Source organism: Ranitomeya variabilis, chromosome 3 (genome assembly GCF_051348905.1).
Source record: "Ranitomeya variabilis isolate aRanVar5 chromosome 3, aRanVar5.hap1, whole genome shotgun sequence".
NCBI lineage: Eukaryota > Metazoa > Chordata > Amphibia > Anura > Dendrobatidae > Ranitomeya > Ranitomeya variabilis.
This window is the reverse complement of record NC_135234.1, coordinates 417600076-417625934: the sequence shown is the minus strand read 5'-3', so window position 1 is coordinate 417625934 and position 25859 is coordinate 417600076. Positions and strand designations below refer to the sequence as shown.

The 25859-nt window shown below is 43.8% G+C and overlaps 1 protein-coding gene across 4 annotated transcripts in view; it reads left to right on the top strand.

The window, feature by feature from the left end:
- Positions 1–554: 554 nt before the first annotated feature.
- The window catches only part of SCML2 (Scm polycomb group protein like 2), a 135316-nt gene continuing 110011 nt past the window's right edge, over positions 555–25859 (top strand). The window contains exon 1 of one of the 4 annotated variants that reach the window (XM_077296330.1): positions 555–874. The gene's annotated coding sequence lies outside the window, so the exon portion shown is untranslated. Of the gene's footprint in view, positions 875–948; positions 983–25859 lie in introns of those variants that run through there. The other 3 variants (XM_077296331.1, XM_077296325.1, XM_077296329.1) reach the window with 3 other exon arrangements.

Genomic DNA, 25859 nt, shown 5'->3' with positions numbered 1-25859 from the left:
AACAGCTGGAAAATGGTGGGGTGTCTGTTTGCTCATTTTTGGTTTCAAACGTAAACGTAAAAAAACAAAGGAAGCGTGGAATAAACCCCACTAAAACAACTTAAGGAATAAAATGGCAGCATTTCCTGAGCGTCGTCTCTTGTAAAACTACAGATATATCTGCACGACGTCTGTTTCAGCGCTGCTAAATTATAACATATATTATATGTATTATATATAATGTAATGTAAAAACGACACTGCTGCACACGTGCTCAGTCTTTTGTCGCTTATTTTACCGCTTCAGGGTTCAGAAATGGCGAAATGGCTAAAAGGAGCAGCATATCTATTCCATGGGGGGCTTCCTCTAGTCATGGTGTAAAATCATAGACGCTGGTAGTGGAGACCCCACAAAAATTGACGCTTCAGGAAAAAGACCACAGGCAGCTTCGCCTTGAAAAACTTGGCAGAACTAAAACTCTGAGTGCACATACCACAAAGGGGGCTAAGGGAGTGGGGGTCCGACGGTTAGCATTTTATGGGGCTCTGTAATTGTATAGGGGGCACTGACAAATGAGACCTGGCATCTATATGGCAGGAAGAATCGCCTCATTGATAGCAGCAGACAGCGTGCGCAGCCGAGACCCCCGAGCGCCCCCTCCTCTCCTCTCATGAACACAAACCACAGGCGGGGGCGCGCTCAGTGACAACATGGCGGCGCCGTGAGGTCTTAGCGACACGGGGAGCTACACACCGAGCATATACGGATGGACGTGTGGATGGAGACTGAACCGGTGTCTGTGAGAGAAGGCGGCAGCTGAGAGAGCACTGAATGGTCGCAGCGGCTGGGGAAGCAGCACGTTACCGGGGCAGGCAGCAGCGTGGTGTGTACTGAGGTGAGCGCTCACGGTACATCCCACAGCGGCCTCCAGTGCACGCCGGACACACCGTACATTACCGGGGCACGGCGGGGTGACGGCTCCCATTGTCCTGAATCATGTGAGGTGTGTATATATACAGGAGCCACGTGACTGTGCTGTACACAAACAAGAGGGACCCCGACAGCCCGTGTCAGAGAGCCCACCATGACAATGGGAGTCGTAGAATGCTCCTCGGCTTTATGTGTCATGTGTGTGAGTGTATCCGCCAGCACCTGCCCAGGGACATAGAGTGTGACCTACTAGTGTCACTTTTGTGTGTCTGTCATGGTGGAGGCTCAGTGACAGACCTCATTCACTGCTGCAGGGGACCCCCACTGTCAGGAGAGCAGGTGGCATGTGTCCCAAGCTTGCTCCTGCCATAGACCCCTTCATATTTCGCTACATGGCGACGTTTCTATGTAGTGGCGACCTCAGAAACACACTTGGTAACTTGCTGTGGTCCCCAACATGGTGTATAAAGTTGTTCAGATAAATGGCGGGAAAAGTTAGTCACCGTAAGGCCTGGTTCACACAAGTGTATTTAATTGGCCAGATACAGACCGCATTGCGTGTCCTCACCGCCGGTCATCCGACCCAAACTTACCTCGTATATGTGAGGCGATACGTGCAGTCAGTCCGGGCATTGTGGTCTGTATACGGACCATGAGATACACCTGTGTGACCCTAGCCTGAGTGTTAATGGAGACCACTGGCCTTTTCCCAGCACACAAATGTATTATCCCAGGGGAGACGTCTGCTCAGTCCTCACCTTGAGGCTGGGGCTACACAGCGACTTTGGCCATGACACAGGTCAGAGACCACAATATGTCAGTGCTACATCACAGCATAATATACTGTAAGTGAATGTGGTCACATTGCAACCTCCAGATTGCTGCCACAACCAAGGAGTGGTAAGAGACCCGGAAGGATTTATTTTCGACTTTCTTGTCACAATGCGACCCAATTCACTTGTATTGTTTTGCAATATATCTATGACACATAGTGATTGTGCAACCTATGTCATTGCCAATGTTGCCATTCCAGAGTTTTTTTGAGGCGTTCAAAAATGACCAGTTTTTTAAGCACAAAGCACTTTGCGTTATTGTCATCTTAATTTGTTTCTCAGAAATTGACAACACAAGGGAAAAAAAGAAACTCTGTAATACATCGGGACTGATGATTAATGCTCAAAATTCTCAATTCACGGGTAAAATCTGTCTACGGTGAATAAAAACTTTCCCATTGCTAAGATTACTTAAGTCAGTTGGTGCTCATAAAGTTCTATTGAGAAGAGCTCGCACTCATCTGCGTAAATACAATGTAATTCTCTATCATTTAAAGGGACTCTGTCACCCCCAGGGACACTTTTCAGGTATTACTATGGGCATACAGGTAATAGAAATGTCAATCTAGTCTTACCTGTATGAGTCATAGTTCCTGTTTAGATGTGGAGAAATAGACTTGTATTTCTTTATGTCATGGTGGAGGCTCTTTCTTCCAGGCTCCTGGGCATGCCGTACCTGGAAGAAACCCCTGCCTCCGCTTTTCATTATAATGGTTCCCCCCTCCCATGCACACTGACCTGTGACGTGCAGTTGGGGTGCTTGAATTCCGTACATGCACTTGCTCGACAATCTGTACCTCTTTCTTCTTTCTATGGTCCGTGTATTCAGCGTTCTTGTGCATCGGCAGGGATTTCTTTAATTTTCTTTCTTTTTTTTCTTTAATTTTCTAAGTAGTAAAGCAATCTTACATACAGTCATAGATAGCTAGAATAAATAGTATAGATGTACTGTAGATTCATGTCACAAGCCCCTTACATATAATAAACTGGCACCCTTTAGTTCCTTTCATTCAAATTGCACTAAAGGATGTTTAGCCTTTTTAAACATATTAAATAATAAAACTGCCGTTGGGTCCCCATTATTTTTAATTACCAGTTGAGGGACATCAGACAGCTGATTAGACTCATGAATATGTGGCTCCACCTCCCATAGGGGTGGAGCCACCTATTCATGAGTGTAAATGAGCGGCCCCACGTGACCGCATACAGTGGAAGCCGCGGCCAGACCAGGAGGCACCGACAGCCAACGAGGGACCGGGTGAGTATTTTCTGAACAGCGGGGGGGCGCACAGGGGGTGGGGGGGCGGCGGACACATAGATCTTTATTTTAAACACTATTATTCATATTTTCTCTGCAGCAAACGCTGCTGCAGGGAACATATGAACCGCGGATTCAGCACCAGATGCTCGTACGTGTGGTACCCAGTGGGCACACAGGCGGCACACGTGTGCCGCAAGTGTGCCACACTGATGTACACAAGAAACGTAGGGGCACACGGACACGGATAACTCCGGTACCGAATTTTCCGGTACCGGAATTATCTGGACGTGTGGGACAGCCCTAAATCTTCCCAGGCTATTAATAAGCTTACAGCCGTCTGCGTAGCCATTACTGGTTATTAAAAAGGTGACCCAAACAAAATGACGTGGGGTTCTCCTGTGTTTAATAACCACATAGGCTAAGCAGACAGCTGCGGGCTGAGATTAATCGGCCATGGATATTGGCCCCTTCCCAGACTAATAACACCAGCTTTCATCCTCCCCAGAAATGGCACATCCATAAGGATGCTATGTTGGTAGTGAATCAAACAAGTGATGGGCACAAGTGCTCGTTATTAAAGTTTGCCGAGGGTGCTTGGGTAAGCACCAAGTAGCGAGACTGCTTGAGTGAGATGTTCACGTCCCCCGCGGCCGTATGTTCCTCAGCTGTTAGCCACAAAACATGCGGGGATTGCCTGATAAACACGGGCAATCCCCGCATATTTTGTGGCTGTCTTAACAGCCGTGGAACATGCGGCAGCTGGGACGCAAACATCTCACTCAGCACCCACGATAATTTGCATTAATGAGCACCCTAGGAAAACTCGAGTAACGAGAACTTGCGCTCATCGCTACCGCTAACCTATCCATGCAGAAGTCAGAGATGCTGAATAACCCCTTCAAAGCCCAAATACACATCAGATTAATGTTTGCCGATTTTGGTAGGACTGGCTGACATGCTAATGTGTGTGATCAGGAAGCTGAATTTCAAAATAATCCATCCTTTTGTTTTCATCGGAGCTAGTCTGCCACCAGAGTTGTTTAATGCTAGGTAGAAATTGCATTTGTTACCCACACTCAGGAGGTATGCATCTGACAGTGCCCACAGTCATGATGGATAGCTAGGCATCAGTCCACCATAGGGACCTATTATTTAAAAAAAAAAAAAAAAAAGAGACTAAAAAAACTAAACTGCACGTGTCATTGCGTTTTCCTTCTGTATAGCAAAGCGCAGTTGACTGTAGTTTACCATGTACAAATGATAATCACATGCATACCTTCCAGACAGATTACATTTTTATCCTCCAAGTGGATAATGATGATGTTACAGTATTCTTTGGGAAAAACACCCAACATGTACTATAGACTAAGTGCACTTATCCTAAACTAGCCTGAAGGTCAGCTACTGAATTAAGGTACCTTCACACTAAACGATATCGCTAGCGATCCGTGACGTTGCAGCGTCCTGGATAGCGATATCTTTGTGTTTGACACGCAGCAGCGATCAGGATCCTGCTGTGATATCGCTGGTCGTTGCTGAAAGTTCAGAACTTTATTTGGTCATCAGATCGGCGTGTATCGTCGTGTTTGACAGCCAAAGCAACGATGCCAGCGATGTTTTACAGTGGTAACCAGGGTAAATATCGGGTTACTAAGCGCAGGGCCGCGCTTAGTAACCCGATGTTTACCCTGGTTACCATTGTAAAAGTAAAAAAACAAACAGTACATACTCACCCTCTGCTGTCTGTCACACGTCCCTTGCCGTCTGCTTCCCGCACTGACTGTGATTGCTGGCCGTTAAGTGAACGCAGAGCACAGCGGTGACGGCTGTGCTGTACTTTACGGCCGGCAATCACAGTCAGTGCAGGAAGCAGACAGCAAGGGACGTGTGACAGACAGCAGAAGGTGAGTATGTAGTGTTTGTTTTTTTTTACATTTACAATGGTAACCAGGGTAAACATCGGGTTACTAAGCGCGGCCCTGCGCTTAGTAACCCGATGTTTACCCTGGTTAACCGGGGACCTCGGCATCGTTGGTCGCTGGAGAGCTGTCTGTGTGACAGCTCTCCAGCGACCACACAGCGACGCTGCAGCGATCGGCATCGTTGTCGATATCGCTGCAGCGTCTCTTAGTGTGAAGGTACCTTTAGCAGGCATTTTATCTTTCCTCTGATTTATAAAACAACTCTGTCTAGTTGGACAGGCTGCTGTGTATATTCTCCTTCTCCTCCACCCACACTGACTACCATGAGCACAAGAGGTGCTTGTAATGATACTCAGTCCTGCTCTGCTTTATCATTGCCTGCTCCTATAGTTATTACTTGTGGGGGAGGGGAGTAGAGCAGAGCTGTGTGTCATCATAAACACTTTTTGCAGCTCTCCTCTGGCAGCTTTGCCAGTTTTGCTCTACCCCACCTCCCCTTACACTGACTGTCATGAAAGGAGAGCTACAAGAAGTGTTTGTAATTACCGAAACCTCAGCTCCTCTCTTCCACTTGTAATCACTGTAGGTGTTGGCAGTAGGAGCAGGGCTGTGTCATTGCATGTCTTACACAGAGAAAGCCACGTCTGACGCTTTTTGTGGGCTTGTTTTTTTTTTTCCTCCTGCTTGACGCTTCCTACTTATGATTGGTTAATATCAAGCACAGGAAAAGTACACAACCCAGAGAAGTGCTCATGCCCCCTTGGCTTTAGTAGAAATTAGAAACTCAAGTTTATAAGCTAATATCATTGTAAAAGAGATGATAAATATGATAAAAACAACCATTCATTTGGCTCTGCAGCCACTATTCCATGCTCAAACTAGAAAAAGTTCCTATTTTTGCTGTTGTGAGTTTCAGTATGAGACATCTTCATTTACACAAGCACAAATTATAGCTTTTCAAGTTGCATTTCCAGTTTATCTTGCTAGTTCAGAATGATAACCAATGCAAACTACTTTTATATGACTGGATTCTTTGTACACTCTATAACAGTAACTAATCTTTGAATGTGATTATTTATTTATTTTATTTGGCAGACTCTTTAAATGCCTGCCGATTTGTGGGGATCTGGGTTCTGAGACCCGTGTCAATTTTTCATTAGCCCCCTGAAAAGTGCGTAGCTCAGTATACAGCAGCATGCATGATGGGGCCAATTCATCAAAGGTTTTGCAGCAGAATTCTGACTTAAAAACTTTGAAAAGTTGCGGAATTTAGGTTCAACTCACACATGAGCAAAAAATGTTGCGAAATTAGGTGGGGTGAGACAGGGGTGGCCTAACTAATCTAATTCATGCTGAGCACTGGAATTCTGAACTCCAGAAATATTACTGGAGTGAGACTTCTGGCGTAGTGCACAGAGGTTGTTCCAGATTCATGATTAGGCGTGCTCCTTTTCATGAGCCGGGAGTGTCTGATTACAGCACATCCGCTTCTGATCGGTGAGGTCTCAGGACATGGCCCCCCACTAATCTGCAGGTATTTAAAGTGCCTGCCAAATATAAAAAAATCATATTAATTTAGTTACTCCCTCTGTGATCAGTTTGCACGGTAAATAGTAATCACTCACTACCTTTAATGTCACCGAGTAGAATGAATGCAAAAATGTCAGTTGCCACTCCCGCATGTGCTCCAAGAGGGGTCCCGAATAGTGATGAGCGAGTGTGGTCATTACTCGAGTTTTCCGAGCACGCTTGGGTGTCCTCAGAGTATTTTGGGCGTGCTCGTAGATTATGTTTGTGTCCCCGCAGCTGCATGATTTGTGGCTGCTAGACAGCCTGAATACATGCAGGAATTGCCTGTTAGGGAATTCCCACATGTATTCAGGCTGTCTAGCAGCCACAAATCATGCAGCTGCGGGGACACAAACATAATCTACGAGCACGCCCAAGATACTCTGAGAACACCCGAGCATGCTCTGAAATCTCGAGTAACGAGAACACTCGCTCATCACTAGTCCCTAATGCTGAAGTGCTCTCAGCTATCTGCATATTAACCCTCAACTGGTGATGTGGGGTTTGCCACACCCTAGGGAATTTTTGTTCGGCTGCCATTCATTGAAAAATGCTGGTATGAGGATACGTGTCTCTCTAGCTTCCATCCATTTCCTTGTCAACAGGATGTCATCAAGGCCTCTCTCTTCTGGCCACGCATAACAGAGCTAGCTGTCGCTAAGTGCTGTCTTGGTCTTGCTGAACCCCACATTACCACTCATGTAATTTTTTTTTACACATTTTCAAATTTTGAAAGCTTCTTTATTTTTATCAAAGTATTACATTTTCCGATACTTGTGGGTGTCAAAAATTTGTTATACTCATGTGTAATCAATCGCCAATAAGAAAACGATTAAAACAAAGGTGATCTTTGCATTTTCTGTAAAAATAAGAGATTTTTAAACACTGGGGTGTTGCGTGACAAAAAACCCACCTCACCAGTTGAGGGTTAGGCTAGGTTCACATTGCGTTAGTGCAGTCCGTTCAACGCATGCGATAAACGGACTGCGCAACGCAAGTGCCTTTTAAAGATCGCGTTATGCTAGCGCAGATGCTCCATCTGTGCTAGCGGCGACGGACCCGAAAACGCTGCAGACCGTGTCTGAGGGTCCGTCACAGAATGACGGCACATCGCTAACGCATGCCGATTATGACATGCGTTAGCGATGCGCTACATAATGGCAGTTAATGGGTGTGCTAACACATCCATTACATAGCGTTAGTGCCGCTACGTAACGGATGCCGTCAGCGCATTGCCATTAACTCAATGTGAACCTAGCCTTAAAGTATACCTACCATATTTATTTTTTTTAACTGTATTATGCTCCCTTTCACTTGCTGCTGATCAGTACATGGACGAGACCTGACATCACCACCTTAAACTCAAAAAACAGCCCTCAAGTACACTGCTCAAAGGCTGAAAAATTCAGCTTCTTCATGCAGAACAAACACAAAACAGTGCACAGGCTGAATGGAAAGTCTGTGAGCTCATGCACAGAGCTGTGTATGGACCCATAGGCTTTGTAATGAACCCCCACACTACGCTCTGTGTGATATGCATCCTTCTGAGCAGCACATTAGAGCTGATTTTTTAATGTTCTGTGGCAGTGTCAGGGCCCAGACTCCCATAGATCAGTAGCACTTGTATGGTGGCTTAAAGTATGAAATAATACTTAAACCCCTTCCCAACACTGGACATATTGGTATGTACAGTGTAGCATTCATATGTATGATGCGGACTTAGGAGATAAACCTTCATAATAACAGGCAGATGCTGGCTGTCTTACACAGCCAGCATCTGCCTCTAAAAGCAGCAAGCTTAGCCAACCTCCATTTGCCGCTGTTAACATTTTAAATGTTGCTGTCAATCTCTGACATCAATATTTAAAGTGCGATCAAGAGGGGTTCTGTTTCTCACGCTTATTAGCCCCTTCCCACAGCACGAATGCAATTTACCAATGGGTTATGACAGCTGAGTGTCCTTTGGAGGCCCTCGTGCATGCCCTGATGAAACACCTGTGAAGACTAGCCTTCAGCTGGTATTCGTAGGTGGCTGTGATTTCCTTTATATATTGCAATTCTATAGCTTGTTTTTATATACTGCAATACTATCAGACAATTGCAGGTTCAAGTCCCCAAAGGAGACTAAAAAAACATAATAGACAGTTTTTAAACATATAAAAAATTAAATTGCACCCTTTTTCCTCTGATTAAAACTAAAGAAATAAAAATAATAAACATTTTTGGTCCTGCGTCGTTTGTAGAAGTCCAGTCTAATTTCATCCATAGGGTAAAAGCCGTAAAGCTAAATTGAAACCCCAGAATTGCGCTTTTATTGGTCTCCACAACTTTGCTAAAAATTGTAATACGTGAAAAAAAAGTCAACTATACCCTAAAATGGTATCAATAAAAACGTTGGCTTGCCACGCAAAAAACAAGCTTTCACACAGACCAATGTTTCATTTGTAAAAATGAAAACATTATAGGTCTTAGAAAATGCAGCAACCATTTTTTTTTTCTTTTACAAAATTCATGATTTTTAATATATATACAAAAACAACCAAAAACTTTACAAGTTTGGCAATGACTCAATGACTCTTGAGTGACAGCTGTAGCAAGCTCCTGGTTGAACGCTACAACTGTCATTCAATAGGGAAGGAGTTGTGGAGATGAGAGCACTTTTATAATTAGGGTCTTTCCTTGGAGCACTTCTGTGAGCAGTATATACCAGTAGCTACTGTAGCTTCACTTTCTGATTACTGCACTTATTTAACCCCTTAACGACCGCCGATACGCCTTTTAACGGCGGCCGCTAAGGGTACTTAAACCACAGCGCCGTTAATTAACGGCGCTGTGGAAAAAGTGTATAGCGCCCCCCAGAGTCGGATTTTCTCTGGGGTCTCGGTTGCCGAGGGTAGCCGAGACCCCAGAGAACATGATTCGGGGGGTTTTTACCGACCCCCGAGTTGCGATCGCCGGTAATTAACCGTTTACCGGCGGTCGCAACAAAAAAAAAAAACCCGCGATTTGCCGTTTAATTTCTCTGTCCTCCGATGTGATCGCACATCGGAGGACAGAGAAATGTGGTCCCCGATGGCCCCCAATAGCCCCCCGATACTTACCTACCTCCCCCGGTGCTCCTCGTGGCTCCCGATGGGCGCCGCCATCTTTTTTCCGGGAAAAAATGGCGGGCGCAGTACGCCCGCCGCCCGGCACCCGGAAGATCTTTGGGGTCTCGGCTGCCAGGGGTAGCCGAGACCCCAAAGAACATGATCGGGGTCGGTTTGCACCGACCCCTGCTTTGCGATCGCCGGTAATTAACAGTTTACCGGCGACCGCAAAAAAAAAAAAAAAAAAAAGCGATCAGTTATTTCTCTGTCCTCTGATGTGATCGCACATCAGAGGACAGAGAAATAGGGGGATTCGGGGACCCTAGCATACTCACCCGGTGTCCCTGGGTCCTCTTCTGTCTTCTCCTGCCAGCCGGCTTTTTCATCGTGGCGGGCGCATGCGCAGTGCGCCCGCCATCTGCTGCCATCTGCCGGCCGGCAGGAGAAGACGAGTTGGGGCTAAAATTAGAGTTAGGGTTAGGGTTAGAGTTAGGGTTAGAGTTAGGGTTAGAGTTAGGGTTAGGGTTGGGGCTAAATTTAGGGTTAGGGTTAGGCTACTTTCACACTAGCGTTTTTTGGCTTCCGTCGCAATGCGTCGTTGGAGAAAAAACGCATCCTGCAAAAGTGCTTGCAGGATGCGTTTTTTCTCCATTGGCTTGCATTTGCGACGGATTGCCACATGTCGCATCCGTCGTGCGACGGATGCGTCGTGCTTTGGCGGACCGTCGACACAAAAAAAACTACATGTAACTTTTTTGTGCGACGTGTCCGCCATTTCCGACCGCGCATGCGTGGCCGGAACTCCGCCCCCGCCTCCCCGCACCTCACAATGGGGCAGCGGATGCGTTGAAAAAACAGCATCCGCTGCACCCGTTGTGCGGCGCTTACAACGCTAGCGTCGGTACGTCGGCCCGACACACTGCGATGGGCCGAGTACGACGCTAGTGTGAAAGTAGCCTTAGGCTTCTTTCACACTTGCGTCGGTACGGGGCGGTCGCAATGCGTCGGCCCGACGTACCGACGCACGTTGTGAAAATTGTGCACAACGTGGGCAGCGGATGCAGTTTTTCAACGCATCCGCTGCCCAGTCTATGTCCTGGGGAGGAGGGGGCAGAGTTACGGCCACGCATGCGCGGAAATTGCGGACGCGACGTACAAAAAAAAGGTTACAATGAACTTTTTTTGTGACGACGGGGGCTAAAGTTATGGTTAGGGTTGGGGCTAAAGTTAGGGTTAGAGTTGGGATTAGGGTTAGGGTTTGGATTAGGGTTGGGATTAGTGTTACGTTTGGGATTAGGGTTGGGATTAGGGTTAGGGTTGGGATTAGGGTTAGGGGTGTGTTGGATTTAGGGTTTTGATTAGGGTTATGGTTAGAGTTGAGATTAGGGCTGTTTTGGGGTTAGGGTTGTGATTATCGTTAGGGTTGTGATTAGGATTATGGATCGGGTTGAGATTAGGGTTAGGGGTGTGTTGGAGTTAGGGTTGGAGTTATAATTTGGGGGTTTCCACTGTTTAGGTACATCAGGGGGTCTCCAAACACGACAGCCAATTTTGCGCTAAAAAAGTCAAATGGTACTCCCTCCCTTCTGAGCTCTGCCGTGCGCCCAAACAGTGGTTTACCCCCACATATGGGGCATCAGCGTACTCGGGATAAATTGGACAACAACTTTTGGGGTCCAATTTCTCCTGTTACCCTTGTGAAAATAAAAACTTGGGGGCTAAAAATCTTTTTTGTTGGAAAAAAAAATATTTTTTTATTTTCACTACTCTGCATTATAAACTTCTGTGAAGCACTGGAGCTTTCAAAGTTCTCACCACATATCTAGATAAGTTCCTTAGGGGGTCTAGTTTCTAAAATTTGGTCACTTGTGGGGGTTTCTACTGTTTAGGTACATCAGGGGCTCTGCAAACGCAACATAACACCCACAGACAATTCTATCAAAGTCTGAATTCCAAAATGGCGCTCCTTCTCTTCCGAGCTCTGCCGTGTGCCAAAACAGTGGTTTACCCCCACATATGGGGTACCAGAATACTCAGGACAAATTGGAGAGCAAATATTGGCATCCAATTTCTCTTGTTACCTTTGTGAAAATAAAAATTTGGAGGCTAAAAAAATCTTTTTTGTGGGAAAAAAAATATTTTTTTATTTTCACTACTCTGCATTATAAACTTCTGTGAAGCACTTGGGCATTCAAAGTTCTCACCACATATCTAGATAAGTTCCTTGGGGGGTCTATTTTCCAAAATGGGGTCACTTGTTGGGGGTTTCTACTGTTTAGGTACATTAGGGGTCTGCAAACGCAACATAACGCCCGCAGACAATTCTATCAAAGTCTGCATTCCAAAATGGCGCTCCTTCCCTTCCGAGCTCTGCCGTGCGTCCAAACAGTGGTTTACCCCCACATATGGGGTACCAGCATACTCAGGACAAATTGGACAACAACTTTTGGGGTCCAATTTCTCTTGTTACCCTTGTGAAAATAAAAACTTGGGGGCTAAAAAATCTTTATTGTTAAAAAATATATATTTTTTATTTTCACGACTGCATTATAAACTTCTGTGATGCACTTGGGCATTCAAAGTTCTCACTACACATCTAGATAAGTTCCATGGGGGGTCTAGTTTCCAAAATGGGGTCACTTTTGGGGGGTTTCTACTGTTTAGGCACATCAGGGGCTCTCCAAACGCGACATGGCGTCCGATCTCAATTCCAGTCAATTTTGCATTGAAAAGTCAAATGGCGCTCCTTTGCTTCCGAGCTCAGCCATGCGCCCAAACAGTGGTTTACCCCCACATATGGGGTGTCGGCGTACTCAAGACAAATTGTACAACAACTTCTGGGGTCCATTTTCTCCTGTTACCCTTGGTAAAATAAAAATTTGGAGGCAAAAAGATCATTTTTGTAGAAAAAATGCGATTTTTTTATTTTCACGGCTCTACGTTATAAACTTCTGTGAAGCACCTGGGGGTTTAAAGTGCTCACCACACATCTAGATAAGTTCCTTAAGGGGTCTAGTTTCCAAAATGGTGTCATATGTGGGGGGTCTCTACTGTTTAGGCACATCAGCGGCTCTCCAAACGTGACATGGCGTCCGATCTCAATTCCAGCCAATTCTACATTGAAAAAGTAAAACGACACTCCTTCTCTTCCAAGCTCTGCGGTGCGGCCAAACAGTGGTTTACCCCCATATATGGGGTATCGACGTACTCAGGAGAAATTGCACAACAACTTTTGTGGTCTAATTTCTCCTGTTACCCTTGTGAAAATAAAAATTTTGGGGCAAAAAGATCATTTTTGTAGAAAAAATGAGATTTTTTTTTTCCACGGCTCTACGTTATAAACTTCTTTGAAGCACTTGGGGGTTCAAAGTGCTCACCACACATCTAGATAAGTTCCTTAAGGGGTCTAGTTTCCAAAATGGTATCACTTGTGGGGGGTTTCCACTGTTTAGGCACATCAGGGACTCTCCAAACGCGACATGGCATCCGATCTCAATTCCAGCCAATTCTGCATTGAAAAAGTCAAACGGTGCTCCTTCACTTCCAAGCTCTGCGGTGCGCCCAAACAGTGGTTTACCTCCACATATGGGGTATCGACGTACTCAGGAGAAATTGCACAACAACTTTTGTGGTCTAATTTCTCCTGTTACCCTTGTGAAAATAAGAATTTGTGGGCGAAAAAATCATTTTTGTGAAAACAAATGCGATTTTTTATTTTCACGGCTCTACGTTATAAACTTCTGTGAAGCACTTGGGGGTTCAAAGTGCTCACCACACATCTAGATAAGTTCCTTGGGGGGTCTAGTTTCCAAAATGGTGTCACTTGTGGGGGGTTTCCACTGTTTAGGCACATTAGGGGCTCTCCAAACGCGACATGGCGTCCGATCTCAATTCCAGCCAATTCTGCATTGAAACAGTCAAACGGTGCTCCTTCACTTCCAAGCTCTGCGGTGCGCCCAAACAGTGGTTTACCTCCACATATGGGGTATCGGCGTACTCAGGAAAAATTGCACAACAAAATTTGTGGTTAAATTTCTGTTTTTACACTTGTGAAAATTAAAAAAAATGGTTCTGAAGTAAAATGTTTGCAAAAAAAAGTTAAATGTTCATTTTTTTCTTCCACATTGTTTTAGTTCCTGTGAAGTACGAAAAGGGTTAATAAACTTCTTGAATGTGGTTTTGAGCAGCTTGAGGGGTGCAGTTTTTAGAATGGTGTCACACTTGGTTATTTTCTATCATATAGACCCCTCAAAATCACTTCAAAGGTGATGTGGTCCCTAAAAAAAACATGGTGTTGTAAAAATGAGAAATTGCTGGTCAACTTTTAACCCTTATAACTCCCTAACAAAAAAAAAAATTGTTTCCAAAATTGTGCTGATGTAAAGTAGACATGTGAGAAATGTTATTTATTAACTATTTTTTGTGACATATCTCTCTGATTTAAGGGCATAAAAATACAAAGTTTGAAAATTGCAAAATTTTAAAAATTTTCGCCATATTTCCATTTTTTTCATAAATAATTGCAAGTAATATCGAAGAAATGTTACCACTAACTTGAAGTACAACATGTCACGAAAAAACAATCTCAGAATCAACGGGATCCGATAAAGCGTTCCAGAGTTATAACCTCTTAAAGTGACAGTGGTCAGAATTGTAAAAATTGGCTCGGTCATTAAGTACCAAATTGGCTCTGTCACTAAGGGGTTAAACAGCACAGTGAGGTGGTATGTTTATCTATTTGTGTGCCTCTCCCATCTTTCATCAGCAGTTTTGCAATGCCAAAACTGATGACAGACTCAGTTTAAATATTGCACTGTCATAGGATGCCACTGTCACAACTCATTTCAAGTTAGATAGCCATTTGTGAAATGCTTGTGATCACCAAAAGTAGAGAAAAATATGAAGAAAAAGGCTTAAGCCCTTAACAACCAGAGGTATTTTTGGTTTTGCATTTTCATGTTTTGCTTCCCTTCTTCCCAGAGCCATAACTTTTTAATTTTTTTTGTCAAAATGGCCATTTGAGGGCTTGTTTTTTGCGGGACGAGTTGTACTTTTGAACGACACCATTGGTTTTACCATGTCGTGTACTCAAAAACGGGGAAAAATTCCAAGTGTGGTGAAATTGCAAAAAAAAAGTGCAATCCCACACTTGTTTTTTGTTTGGCTTTTTTTTACTAGGTTCACTAAATGCTAAAACTGACCTGCCATTATGGTTCTCCAGGTCATTTCGAGTTCACAGACACCAACCATGTCTAGGTTCTTTTTTATCTATGTAGTGTAAAAAAATTCCAAACTTTAACAAAAAAAAAATTGCATCATTTTGTGATACCCGTAGCATCTCCATTTTTCATGATCTCAGGTTGGATGACTGCTTACTTTTTGTGCGCTGAGCTGATGTTTTTAATGATACCATTTTGGTGTTGATCGCCCGTTATTGCATTTTAATGCAATGTCACGGCCACCAAAAAAACATAATTCTGGAGTTTTGACTGTTTTTTTCTCGCTACGCCGCTTAACGATCATAATTTTTTTTTTTTAATTGATCAGGCGATTCTGAACACAGCGATACCAAATGTGTATGTTTGATTTTTTGTTTTGTTTTATTTTGAATGAGGCGAAAGGGGGGTGAGTTGAACTTTTATATATTATTTTTTATATTTTTAAAAGCATTTTTTGTTTTTTTACTTTTGGCATGCTTTAATAGTCTCCATGGGACACTAGAAGTTGCCATAACCCGATCAGCTCTGTTACATACAGGCGATGATCAGATCACCTGTATGTAGCAGAATTACTCACTTGCTTTGAGCGCCAATCATTGGGCGGCGCTCATAGCAATCCGGCAGTGGCAGCCTTGAGACCTCTGGTTGTCATGCCGACCCATCGGTGACCCGCGATCACGTGATGGGTGTCACCGATGGGCAGATTTCCTGCACGATTGCCGGAAGCGCATGTTAAATGCCGCTGTCAGCATTTGACAGCAGCATTTAACAGGTTAATAGCCGCAGGTGGATCGCGATTCCACCCGTGGCTGTTCTGGGCACTTGTCAGCTGTTCACAACAGCTGAAATGTTCCAGGAAAGATGTGGGCTCACCGCCGGAGCTCACATCAAAGGGAGGGAGTCCGACATCGGCGTAAATTTTCCCATTGTCAGAAAGGGGTTAAAACAGCACTCCAGCGATTTTTCTGTACTGTGTGGCTTAGGGTATTATTAAAGAGAATCTGCCATTCCTAACTGATAACGTACACTAAGCACATAGCCTTGTAGATGATACAGTGCCCATAAATAGTTCACCTTTAGGGCTTGTGCATATGACCGCATTATCGGTCTGAGCGTGATCCGACAAAACATCTGATCGCACCTGCACTGTTATTCTATGGGATGAGCACGTTTGAATTTTTTTCCTCAGACAGCCGGTCGGAGGTGAGTATAAGAGCTTGCACTCATCAGCGTAAATAAAATCACTTCAATGTTTTTCCTGAAAAGTAGGACAAGTGTCATGCGATGTTTCTCACCTACCATCCATATGACATTTGTATGCAATTATTTTTTACCACCAGCTTTTACATACAGTAATTCTCTGTCATGTAAAGCTAGTTTACTAGCTCATAAAACAATATAGATAGAAATGTCAGTGAGATATATAATCAGTTCTTTGAATGTGTAGTTTTCTGTACTTATATTTAGCTAATCCATAAATGAAAGAAAAAATGGTGTCTGGTTCCTTATTTTTATTAACCAGCTGAGGTAAAGCAGACAGCTGCGAGCTGGTCTTAATATCTGGGAAGGGGCCACTATTCATTGATCTTTCCAGGCTATTAACATCAGCTTACAGCTGTCTGCGCTGCCTTTACTGGTTATTTAAAAAGGGGGGACCCCCCAAAAAATTGTGGGTTCCCCCCTATTTTTAATAACCAGCAAAGGCTAAGCAGAGGAGGTGGCTGCTAAGATGGTGTCATTGGAGCTGGTGGTGGTGGCTGACGTGAAGCTGGCACTGGAGGAAGTGGTAATGGTTGGCACGATGGTGTGGCTGCTAACTACCCTTCTTGGTGTTGCAATGGCCATTTTTTGTTGACCTCAGAAAGCTGCCACCTTTTGGTGGCGTGGTGGCAGCCAACACAGTTTGGAAGGATGCCCTGGTCTGCAGCCTCAAAGAAAAGAATCTGCTTGAAATAAAGGGCCAGGCTCAGACAAAAATCCTCCTTCACACCATTACTCACAGGTATTCCAACATCGTGTATGCCAGTGATGGTGGGCGGACCCTCCTTTGGTGGTAGCTTCGCTGGGTTATTGGTGCATTGGAGGGAGGTGTTGAGGGGCTGTGGTGTGCTGGTGATTTTCGCAAATGCTTCTTCTTCCTGGCCCCCAGCTCCGGCCTCCAGCACCTCTGAGCTGGCGGTAATTACCTGTTTAGCCCATTCAGATTCAATGGGTACGGAAAGTATTCAGACCGCTTTAAAAATGTTCACTCTTTTTTTTTTCATTGCAGCCATTTGGTAAATTCAAATAAGTTCACTTTTTTCACATTAATGTACACTCTGCACCCCATCTTGACTGAAAAAAAACAGAAATGTAGACATTTTTTCAAATTTAATAAAAAAGAAAAACTGAAATATCACATGGTCATAAGTTTTCAGACCCTTTGCTCAGGCACTCATATTTAAGTCACATGCTGTCCTTTTCCTTGTGATCCTCCTTGAGATGGTTCTACTCCTTCATTGCAGTCTAGCTGTGTTTAATTAAACTGATAGGACTTGATTTGGAAAGGCACACACCTGTCTATATGAGACCTCACAGCTCACAGTGCATGTCAGACAAAATGAGAATCATGAGGTCAAAGGAACTGGCCAAGGAGCTCAGAGACAGAATTGTGGCAACGCATAGATCTGGCCAAGCTTACAACATAATTTCTGCAGTACTCAAGGTTCCTAAGAGCACAGTGGCCATAATCCTTAAATGGAATAAGTTTGGGACCACCAGAAGTCTTCCTAGACAGTGCCATCCAGCTTGGAGAAGAGCCTTTGGTGAGAGAGTTAAAGAAGAACCCCCAAGATCACTGTGGCTGAGCTCCAGAGATGCAGTAGGGAGATGGGAGAAAGTTCCACAAAGTCTACTATCACTGCAGCCCTCCAACAGTCGGGCCTTTATGGCAGAGTGTCCCGAAGGAAGCCTCTCCTCAGTGCAAGACATATGAAAGCCCGCAAATAAGTTTGCAAAAAAAACACATGACGGACTCCCAGACTATGAGAAATAAGATTCTCTGGTCTGATGAGATGAAGATAGACCTTTTTGGTGATAATTCTAGGTGGTATGTGTGGAGAAAACCAGGCACTGCTCATCACCTGCCCAATACAATCCCAACAGTGAAACATGGTGGTGGCAGCATCATACTATGGGGTGTTGTTCAGCTGCAGGGACAGGACGACTATTTGTCATTGAAGGAAACATGAATGCGGCCAAGTACAGAGATATCCTGGGTGAAAACCTCTTCCCGAGTGCTCCAGACCTCAGACTTGGCCGAAGGTTCACCTTCCAGTAAGACAATGACCCTAAGCACACAGCTAAAATAGCAAAGGAGTGGCTTCGGAACAACTCAGTGACCATTCTTGACTGGCCCAGCCAGAGCCCTGACCTAAACCCAAATGAGCATCTCTGGAGAGACCTGAAAATGGCTGTCCACCAATGTTCACCATCCAACCTGACGGGACTGGAGAGGATCTGCAAGGAAGAATGTCAGAGGATCCCCAAATGCAGGTGTGAAAAACTTGTTGCATTCCCAAGAAGACTCATGGCTGTACTAGCTCAAAAGGGGGCTTCTACTCAATACTGAGCAAAGGGTCTGAATACTTATCACCATGTGATATTTCACTTTTTCTTTTTTAATAAATTTGCAAAAATTAAAAAAAAATTTTTTTCAGTCAAGATGGGGTGCAGTGTGTACATTAATGTGAATAAAATGAACTTTTTTGAATTTACCAAATGGCTGCAATGAAACAGAGTGAAAAATTGAAAGTGGTCTGAATACTTTCCATACCCACTGTATGTAAGGTCAGGGATGACAGTTAAAAAAAAGCATTTTTAGTATGCAAAATCATAAACCTTTACAACAAACAAACTGAAAAAGGTAGACACTTACGGATGAAAATCTCGGACTGGGGCCAAAAAGAGGAGCCTGTCATAATATAGGTATGGCCTTTTTCAGACCTACACCACCACTCTGGCTACGCTGTTCGCACTCGTGGCAGAACTGGAAATTATATAAAATGTATATAGGTAAAGGATGCTGTATGCAATAACATGTATAGTGTGTATTATAAGATCACTGCTAGTTTGGGGGTTATTTTTCCTTAGGCCTTTTTTTGTGTGTATGCTGGCTTTAAAATTATTCTCGTTTGGCGATATTTTAAAAAATAAATTTGTACATATAATGTTTTGGCTTCAATGGCTAGTTATGTTTGACCATACCTATAAAATAACACAGATTCAGTATCCTAATATACTGTTTATAGTTGCTGTACCCATATCATTTTGAACATGCTGTTAGCTGCCTTCAATACTCTGATATAGTTGTCAGCAAATATACCGTGGTTTCACGCTGCCTACTGGAGACTGTTTCCCATAGCCATCATCTCGGCAGTCCCACAGTTCTCTGCTTTGCTGTACCAGAACCAGCATCATATTGACATTCATGATGTGAGCCATGTTGTTTGTTTTCGTGGAGGCATGTTTTTTCTCCCCGTTTATAACAGCCCTTGTCCCAATTAATGAGATTCCTGGCCTGGGCTAATGACATTTCCTGTGTTATTTTTTTTTTTATTTTTTACATAGGTGCGTATTATACTGATGCTTATACAGCTGGCATACGTATGGTCAGAGTGGCGTGCGATTTTTCTCTCGCACCCATTGACTTGCATTGGCGAGTCTCGTCCGATATATGTGGCCACTTGCTGCAAGTTTTTTTTTTCTTAGTCTGATCTGAGCTGAGAAAAAAAATTGCAGTTGAACAATCATTCAATAACATTAGTGCAATCCGATATTTTTTTATTTTTTTTTTCAGATTGCACTCGTCCAATTTAAACGCAGATCAGTATGAGCCCTTAGTGTTATTATTTTACTGGGGGCAAACTTAGGGATTCTGATGGAGTTGTCCAAGTAGTGGACAACCCTTTTAAGAGCTCCATACACATCACACTAACGTCAGCCGTACTCACCGATATTAACATGTTCTGCAGACAGTTCAAGGTGTATGGATGGCCCCTTAACAGATGATCTCAGGGGAATTAGGGTATGTTTCCACGGTCAGTAAATGCTGCGGATTGGGTGCTGCTTACTGCCGCAACATTCAATCCGCAGCAGCCAGATGTTACAGTAGCATAGTGGAATGGATTTTATCAAATCCCATCTCCACTATGCGTGCAGGGACGCCTCCGGCGTCTTTCTAGACCACGGCATGTCTATTTATCTTGCGGAGACGCTTAGTCTCGGCAAGATAAATATCACCGTCCTATGTATAGGATGCCGTGATTCCGCATGGTTCAATGAACACATGCGGAATCACCGCGCGTACAAAAGTCGGCAGCGCTTTGGACGGAGCTGCGTCCAAAGCGCTGCCAATACTGACCGTGGAAACATATGCTGCATTACTAAGGCTATCTTATTTCTGATTGCCGTTCCTTTTGTTCTTTAACCCCATAATGATCGACTATACACTGTTTAATTTTGGTCATTATGGGGCCTTATACCTTAGTGCCGCTTTTTAATGGTGCTTAGGAAAAATTGAATAGCTCTTCCCTACGGGTGCAAATATCATGGGTGACAGCTGTACATGACAGCTGACACCCTGCAGTATCTGCTCTAGCCGGTTTTGAAACTGATCATGGAGGTTTTGAAACCGATCGTGGCAGCCTAACCTATTTAAATAACGCTGTCAACCCCTTTGGCAAGATCGACCCCCTGCCATCGTACCCTGAGGTCATCTGATCACCCCAGGATATGGTGGCCTGTAAGAGCCTGCTATTAGCCTGGACTTAGTGAGAAAGTAATAAAAGTTACATAAAAATATGTAAAATATACAAAAAAAAGCGCACAAAAATAACAAAAAAAAGTTTAGCCGCTTGTGATAAAACAAAAAAAAAGTACACAACGTATTGCGACGTCCGGAACGTCCTAATCTGTAAAACTGCCACGTTTTTTATTCCGTATGGCGAACACAGTAAAAAAAAATATCATACAAACCCCCCCAAAATGTCACTTTTTCATCATACTGACACATAAAAAAGTTAATTAAAATGTGAAGAAATGAAAGCGCCAAACTGTCCCGCAAAAAACAGCTCTAATATGGCTCATTCGGCAAAAACAGTTACAACTCTCAGAATATGGTGATGCAAAAACAAATTCATTTTTGTAAAATATTGATTTTTTTTTTCTCTGTAAAAGTATCAAAGCATAAAAAAATATAAATTTGGTATTCCTGTAATCATACTGACCTAAGAAACAAATCTGCCTTGCCACTTTTGCTGCATGGTGAACCTCCTCCCCCTCCCCCCCCCCCCAAAAAAAAAAAAAAAAGTAAAAACAGTAGCTAAATTACCATTTTTTGGTCGTTCTGCATCTGAAAAATCTGATTTAAAAAGCAATCAAAAAAAGTCATGTACCCCCAAAAAAATCTCAAACTTGTTGGACAAAAAATAAATGAAACTGTTCTTTATATACTGTATATATTGTAATATTATATTTATATTTAGCATTATTACTGTGTGATTTTTCTTGAGCCATACTGGAAAAAAAGTGGATGGCTCGCTGATTACACCAGTGTATATGGATGTGTTAAGGGGGTTTAAGAACTATTTTTATACTGCTGTCTTTGTTCATTCTACCTCCCAAAGATCTGAATAATGGTATGTGTACACGTTGCAGATTTGCTTGTGGAATGTTCTGTGCAGATTCTTCCTCAAACGCAGGTGCGGATTTGATGCGTTTTTTGATACGGATTTTCATGCTTTTTTTCATGCAGATTTGTATGCGTTTTTGAAAGCTAAAAAAAGATCTATTATTGAACCAAAAAAATTGTGATGTCATTTCTAGATAGATAGATAGATGGTAATGGGTAGGTAGATAGATATTAGATAGATAATAGGTAGATAGATAAATAATAGGTAGATAATAATTAGATAGATAGATAATAGGTAGATAATACCAAGCCCGATGTTTAGTAATAAACCTTAATAAACTGTACATAAAGAGTTAAATAAAGACACACACACACACACACAAAATCTGTGTTGACCGGGGTCACACTTGCGAGAAACTCGCACGAGTCTTGAACCTCAATACCCGGCACTGACGCCGGTACTGGGACCGGAGAGTTCAGCTACATAGAAATACATGCGGGCTCACACTCCGGTCACGAGTGCCAGCAGCAGTGCTGGGTATTGATGCTATAGACTTGTGCGAGTTTCTCGCAAGTGTGACTCCGGCCTTAAACGCAATATCTGTTTAATTTAAAAAAAAAAAAAAATGGCTTGGGCTCCCGCGCAATTTTCTGCCCAGAGAGGGAAAGCCAGTGACTAGGGGCCGATGTTTATAGCCTGGGAAGGGGTTAATACCCATGGATCTTCCCAGGCTATGAGTATCAGCCCGCAGCTGTATATTTAGCCTTTACTGGCTATTAAAATAATGGGACCCCCCCAAAAAAAATGACGTGGGGTCCCCCTATAATTTATAGCCAGAAAAAGCTATGCAGACAGAGCGGACTGATATTCATAGCCTAGGAAGGGACCATGGATATTGCCCCCTCCCCCGGCTAGAAACACCAGCACACAGCCACCCCATCTTACAGATGCTCCAATTCCAGCACTTAGCCTCTCTCTTCCCACTGCCCTGTAGCAGTGGCATATGGGGTAATAAGGGGTTAATGTCACCTTTGATTGTAAGGTGACATTATCCCGGCTTAGTAATGGAGAGGTGTCAATAAGACATCTATCCATTACTAATCCTATAGTTATTAATGGGTTAAATAAACACACACACATATATACGGAATAAACAATTTTAATGAAATAAATCACCACACAGTTTTGCCAACTTTATTGTACGTTCATTCCTGTGACGCCCTCATTCTCCTGAAATAAATAAATAAACCAACAGTATACTCCCTCGTCCGACGCAGTCCATTTAATAACGAGTGTCCCACGGCGATCTCCCCTATAGAGCTGTCACATGAGGAGACAATGTGTGACAGCTCTATTGGAATCCAGTGACACACTGACAGGACACAATGGCTCCTGCAGTGTTATCACAGAGGCTTCAATGGCCTCTTACTCTGCGGCACTGCTGCGTGAGAATTTCCCCAGGCAGTGGTGCCGCAAGTGACAGTATGAACTCTGCACTCACAGCGGCGGAGGAATAGGGACACTCATTATTACATGGATTACTGCGGATCAGGGAGTATAGTGTTGGTTTATTATTTTTATTTTTTCCAGGTGATCGATGGCTTCGGGGTTTAGCTGTGTGGTGAGTATATACTGTATGTACTGTATGTGTGTGTTTTTTTTTTTTTTTTTACACTTGAACACAGTAGCCATACTACTGCTGTCCCATCATCCGGCTACCTGTCACTGTAGCAGGCATTTCCGCATGGGACTTGTAGTCCCATCGGACGATGCCTGCCTACACACAGACCCGCACGCACACACATACAGCCTCGCAAATACCCATGCACACACACCTAGATACACACAGCCTTGCAGATACACACAAACACCCGCACATCTTCCCCGCACACACACCGTCTCCGCCCACACACACAGTATGCGCCCACACCTTCTTTCCCCTCCCGATCTGCAGCGTTTCTCACAGGCACATCCGCAGCAAATCTGCAGATCTCTTTTAAACCTGCGGTTTTGCTGCGGATTGGCCTGACACAATAGAAGTCAATGGGTGCAGAAATGCTGCAGATCTGCAAAACGAATTTACATGCTGCGGGAAAAAAAAAGCTGCGATTAAGCGTGTTTTTTTTTCCGCAGCATGTGCACAACAATTCTCAATTTCACATTGACTAACATTGCTTGTGCACTACACTGCGGATTTGATGCAATTCCGCGCGCCCAGAAACAGCATGAAAACGCATCAAAATCCGCAACGTGTGCACATAGCCTAAGACTCGGCTCACATATAGCCTGTGCTCTCCGCTAAGCAGGCCTGGATTTAGGGGGGGCCCGGGCCCTGGGTGAACCCACCAAGCGGGGGCCTCCCACCAATAAAGGGATAAATATCTCAAAACATGTAAAATACACGTCTCTTTGCTGTGAACCGTTTCTAATGATAAGGAACATTTAACAAAAGAGAAACTATTGAAAGTGTAGGGACCTGGCTACGGTCCTACATCTCAGTGGCTGGCGCAGAGTGGCAGTCATGGCACCTGACCTGCGTCAGCATCCACTGACCTGGCTAGCCTAGCCAGACTTCCTTAGTACCCTCCCTGTACCTAATGCTTAGCTTATGGCATGCGGCAGCCTTCTCCGATCCCAACAGAAGCCTCTAGGTCAGGGGTCCCCAACCTGTAGCTCGGGAGCCACATGTAGCTTGCGAGCCCATGATGTGTGGCTCGCGGCTGCCTGCCAGCTTGGTGCATTAGCACCAGGTATGAATAACTATTAAGAGCAGATCTCTAAATGGTGACTTTTGTGTGTAGCCCTACACAGAAGAGCAGATCTGAATGGTGGCGAGATAGAAAACCGTGGAGCTTGGCATACTGCCTTGGTGTGATTTCAGTGGAAAAACTTTGGTTGTTATTATACCGGTAATGGAGGCTCTCGGTGTCACTACTGTGAGTGGGGAAGGAGCTGGTTGTGGCTCACGACCCTCTCTCAGAGCTAAATGTGGCACACGACCCTCTTTTATAGCTGGATGTGGCTCTCGATGTCAGAAAGGTTGGGGACCTCTGTTCTAGGTGCTACCTATTCAGCTATATGATCGCTCTCTCGGATTGGATCAGATGAGCGTTTGTTCAGCTACCTTCGAGGAAGGAGGCGGAGCCACGATGTCGGCGTGAGAAGAGAAATATTGACTCAGCAACAGCATTGACTCTCAAGCGTGTCACAACAACGCGTTGGTCCTGTAGAGCTAACGCTACTAAAGCCCTTAAGCATGACTATCAGCAGATTAACCCCTTAAGCCCCGAGGGTGGTTTGCACGTTAATGACCGGGCCAATTTTTACAATTCTGACCACTGTCCCTTTATGAGGTTATAACTCTGGAACGCTTCAACGGATCTTGGCGATTCTGACATTGTTTTCTCGTGACATATTGTACTTCATGTTAGTGGTAAAATTTCTTCGATATAACTTGCGTTTATTTGTGAAAAAAACGAATATTTGGCGAAAATTTTGAAAATTTCGCAATTTTCCAACTTTGAATTTTTATGCCCTTAAATCACAGACATATGTCACACAAAATACTTAATAAATAACATTTCCCACATGTCTACTTTACATCAGCACAATTTTGGAACCAAAATTTTTTTTTTGTGACGGAGTTATAAGGGTTAAAAGTTGACCAGCAATTTCTCATTTTTACAACACCATTTTTTTTTAGGGACCACATCTCATTTGAAGTCATTTTGACGGGTCTATATGATAGAAAATACCCAAGTGTGACACCATTCTAAAAACTGCACCCCTCAAGGTACTCAAAACCACTTTCAAGAAGTTTATTAACCCTTCAGGTGTTTCACAGGAATTTTTGGAATGTTTAAATAAAAATGAACATTTAACTTTTTTTCACACAAAATTTATTTCAGCTCCAATTTGTTTTATTTTACCAAGGGTAACAGGAGAAAATAGACCCCAAAAGTTGTTGTACAATTTGTCCTGAGTACGCTGATACCCCATATGTGGGGGTAAACCACAGTTTGGGCGCATGGCAGAGCTTGGAAGCAAAGGAGCGCCATTTGACTTTTCAATGCAAAATTGACTGGAATTGAGATGGGACGCCATGTTGCATTTGGAGAGCCCCTGATGTGCCTAAACATTGAAACCCCCCACAAGTGACACCATTTTGGAAAGTAGACCCCCTAAGGAACTTATCTAGATGTGTGGTGAGCACTTTGACCCAACAAGTGCTTTACAGAAGTTTATAATGCAGAGCCGTAAAAATAAAAAATCATATTTTTTCACAAAAATTATCTTTTCACCCCCAATTTTTTATTTTCCCAAGGGTGAGAGAAGAAATTGGACCCCAAAAATTGTTGTGCAATTTGTCCTGAGTACGCTGATACC